Source organism: Salmo trutta, unplaced genomic scaffold (assembly GCF_901001165.1).
Source record: "Salmo trutta unplaced genomic scaffold, fSalTru1.1, whole genome shotgun sequence".
Taxonomy (NCBI): Eukaryota; Metazoa; Chordata; class Actinopteri; order Salmoniformes; family Salmonidae; genus Salmo; species Salmo trutta.
The window spans coordinates 1,152,422-1,157,515 of NW_021823319.1; positions in this window are offsets into that span (position 1 = coordinate 1,152,422).

Genomic DNA, 5,094 nt, shown 5'->3' on the forward strand with positions numbered 1-5,094 from the left:
GAACTAATGGGGATCCATAATAAACCCCAGGAAGAGTAGCTGCTGCCTTGGCAGGAACTAATGGGGATCCATAATAAACCCCAGGAAGAGTAGCTGCTGCCTTGGCATGAACTAATGGGGATCCATAATAAACCCCAGGAAGAGTAGCTGCTGCCTTGGCAGGAACTAATGGGGATCCATAATAAACCCCAGGAAGAGTAGCTGCTGCCTTGGCAGGAACTAACGGGGATCCATAATAAACCCCAGGAAGAGTAGCTGCTGCCTTGACAGGATCTAATGGGGATCCATAATAAATACAAATAGATCATTTACAAATTGAACGCTGGCGTGTTATTTTAGAATGCATGTAGTTCCTGTTTTCCAGAGATGAAAAGTTTACCCTTCATCATATCAGTAGCATGCCTTTAACATCGCCTCTAGTGATGAAGGATCCACTGTCGATGAGTTGTTTATAGAGGGCTGTTTGACAACATGTATCTGAATGTCCATGTATATGGTTTTTGCGTGATGGTCTGAGGTTAGGCGAGGGATGGAGGCCTCCTCGATGCGTAACAAGATAAATCACCTTCAGCAACATGGACTGCACCAGTGAATATTCACTTATTTCATGATTTCTGTTTTGTTGAAATATAAACTATGGAAGAGTCCCTGGCAATTTGAATATTTTACTTCCTGGAAAGGCAACTTTCCCGCAGGGAAACATCACACAACTATACCATGTCATCAAATACTCTCTGTGTCACCTCTATATACCCCTCTATACCTGACCTCTATACCCCTCTCTACGTGACCTCTATACCCCTCTCTACGTGACCTCTATACCCCTCTCTACGTGAACTCTATACCCCTCTCTTCGTGACCTCTATACCCCTCTCTACGTGACCTCTATACCCCTCTCTACGTGACCTCTATACCTGACCTCTATACCCCTCTCCACTTGACCTCTATACCCCTCTCTACGTGACCTCTATACCCCTCTGTATGTCACCTCTATATACCCCTCTCTACGTGTCTTCTATATCTGACCTCTATACCCCTCTCTTCGTGACCTCTATACCCCTCTCTACATGACCTCTCTACCTGACCTCTATACCCCTCTGAAATCAGAACAACTATACCATGATATAAATCATAAACTCAGTCTTCTTAGTAATGGTAATAATGTAATATATTAGTTACTGTAACACATTACAATAACATAAAGGCCTTTTCAGGGTGTTAACATTTGACTAACATTATACACCGAACAAAAATATAAACGCAATATGTGAAGTGTTTGTCCCATGTTTCATGAGCTGAAATAAAGGACCCCCCCCCCAAAAGAAATCATTAAAAAACAAAAATCCCAGAAATGTATACACAAAAAAACGTATTTCTCTCAAATGTTGTGCCCAAATTTGTTTACATCCCTGTTAGTGAGCATTTCCCCTTTGCCAAGATAATCCATCCACCTGACAGGTGTGGCAGTACGTCCAACCGGCCTCACAACCCCAGACCACGTGTAACCACGCCAACCCAGGACCTCCACATCCAGCTTCTTCCCCTGGGGGATCGTCTGAGACCAGCCACCTGGACTGTTGATTAAACTGTGGCTTTTGCACAACCATAGAATTTTTGCACAGACTGTTAGAAACCATCTCAGGGAAGCTCATCTGCGTGCTCGTCGTCCTCACCAGGGTCTTGACCTGACTGCAGTTCTGCGTCGTAATCGACTCCAATGGGTAAATGCTCACCTTCGATGACCTCTGGCAGGCTGGAGAAGTCTTCTCTTCACGGATGAATCCCGGGTTTCAACTGTACCGGGCAGATGGCAGACCGTGTGTTTGGCGTCATGTGGGCGAGCGGTTTGCTGATGTCCATGTCGTGAACACAGTGCCCCATGGTGGCAGTGGGGTAATGGTATGGGCAGGCATGAACTACGGACAATGAACACAATTTTATCTATGTCAATTTGAATACACAGAGATACCGTGACGAGATACTGAGGCCCATTGTTGTGCCATTCATCTACCAACATCACCTCATGTTTCAGCATGATAATGCACGGCCCCATGTCGCAAGGATCTGTACACAATTCCTGGAAGCTGAAAATGTCCCAGTTCTTCCATGGCCTGCATACTCACTCAATGAGCATGTTTGGGATGCTCTGGATCGACATGTACGACAGCGTGGTTCCAGTTCCCGCCAATATCCAGAAACTTCGCACAGCCATTGAAGAGGAGGTGGGACAACATTCCACACGCCTGATCAACTCTATATGAAGGAGATGTGTCGCGCTGCATGAGGTAAATGCTGGTCACACCAGATACTGACTGGTTTTCTGATCCACTCCCCTGTTTTGTTTTTTTGTTAAGGTATCTGTGACCAACAGATGCATATCTGTATTCCCAGTCTTGTGAAATCCATAGATAAGGCCCTAATGAATTTATTTCAATTGACTGATTTCCTTATATGAACTGTAACTCTTTGAAATCTTTGAAATTGTTGCATATTTGCATTTATATTTTTGGTTCAGTGTAAATAAGAATCTAAATATTTCTACCCTGTGGTATTTCATATCATAACATGACTTTCTCCACAGTCCAATATAGATAATTGATTGGGAGCCAATCCTACACATCATAGATCACTGCATAGAAAACATAACTCCAATACAGGGACCATTAGACACCGCTACATCAATCTGTATTTCTATGTGTCCAGAAAACATACAGTAAATCCTTTTATTAACATACAATATGAAAACACAAACTCCAGACTGTCACTTGATCTGTGCAAATCGTTTCAATCCTCAGGAAGGGCAGTGTTACATTACAGACCGGTAGGACCACAGTCATTTCCAACACTGCTACAAACTGTTATGTGATCCTTTGAAATACTTTTTTTTATTTTTTTTATTTTATTTATTTATTTTTTAAAGATTAAGAAGAATACTTTGGCGTTTTGATCAAGTACGATTCATCCAAGTCTGATTGATTCGTCTCGAACGCAAATTGCATTTAAGCTACAGATCATTGTTAATTTAGGAGGTATTAGCTAAAGAGCACCAGTTATTATAGATCAGTAAGGCTAGCTGAAGGTTAAAAAAGGACGTGATTGGCAGCAACAGAGAACACATGGAATCAATCTGAACGTAGAACAGAGAACACATGGAATCAATCTGAATGTGGAACAGAGAACACATGGAATCAATCTGAATGTAGAACAGAGAACACATGGAATCAATCTGAATGTGGAACAGAGAACACATGGAATCAATCTGAATGTGGAACAGAGAACACATGGAATCAATCTGAATGTGGAACAGAGAACACATGGAATCAATCTGAATGTAGAACAGAGAACACATGGAATCAATCTGAATGTGGAACAGAGAACACATGGAATCAATCTGAATGTAGAACAGAGAACATGGAATCAATCTGAACGTGGAACAGAGAACACATGGAATCAATCTGAATGTGGAACAGAGAACACATGGAATCAAACTGAATGTGGAACAGAGAACACATGGAATCAATCTGAATGTGGAACAGAGAACACATGGAATCAATCTGAACGTGGAACAGAGAACACATGGAATCAATCTGAATGTGGAACAGAGAACACATGGAATCAATCTGAACGTGGAACAGAGAACACATGGAATCAATCTGAACGTGGAACAGAGAACACATGGAATCAATCTGAATGTGGAACAGAGAACACATGGAATCAATCTGAACGTGGAACAGAGAACACATGGAATCAATCTGAATGTGGAACAGAGAACACATGGAATCAATCTGAATGTGGAACAGAGAACACATGGAATCAATCTGAACGTGGAACAGAGAACACATGGAATCAATCTGAATGTGGAACAGAGAACACATGGAATCAATCTGAATGTGGAACAGAGAACACATGGAATCAATCTGAACGTGGAACAGAGAACACATGGAATCAATCTGAACGTGGAACAGAGAACACATGGAATCAATCTGAATGTGGAACAGAGAACACATGGAATCAATCTGAACGTGGAACAGAGAACACATGGAATCAATCTGAACGTGGAACAGAGAACATATGGAATCAATCTGAACGTGGAACAGAGAACACATGGAATCCATCTGAATGTGGAACAGAGAACACATGGAATCAATCTGAATGTGGAACAGAGCAGAGTAAAATACAGAGTGAAATAATGTCTAAGCTGAAGCATTAATATACACAGATGTCATTGACGTCAAGCCGTTAATATAATGTTATGTTTTACACTCACAATAAAGTGAGACACTATTATACACAATGAATAGTAAAGCATGTCTGTTGGTCAATGTTGAGCACCTATGTTCTTTGCTTCATGCCTTGCCTCCTCACGCCATTTGCACACACTGTATATAGACTTTTTCTATTGTGTTATTGACTGTACATTTGTTTATTCCATGTGTAACTCTGTTTTGTTGTTTGTGTCGCACTGCTTTGCTTTATCTTGGCCAGGTCACAGTTGTAAATGAGAACTTGTTCTTAACTGGCCTACCTGGTTAAATAAAGGTGAAATAATTATATATTTATTTTAAATAAGGCAAGGTCAGAACTGTTTAAACTCTAACCACAGCAACCAGATACCTTGTAATCGCTATTTAAACTATACGTTTTGTCACTCGCATGTAATATCACCAATATTTATGTAACTAATTCAGAGTCGGGCTCCCGTGTGGCACAGCGGTCTAAGACACTGCATCTCAGTGCAAGAGGCGTCACAACAGTCCCTGGTTCGAATCCAGGCTGTATCACATCCGGCCCGTGATTGGGAGTCCCATAGGGCGGCGCACAATTGGCCTGGCGTCGTCCGGGTTTGGCCCGGGTTTGGCCGTCATTGTAAATATGAATTTGTTCTTAACTGATTTGCCAAGTTAAATACAAATGATAAGAAGTGACTTCTTTTAAATTCTCAGACGGCACCGAGGAGGACACATGATTAAACATCTCCAACCTCCAGATTACTTTCCCATTTATAGAAGCATCAATTCCTCATTTCAAAGTAACTCTCTTAAGTTATATCATAAAAAACAAACAAAACAAAAAAAAACAATACAAAAACGATAC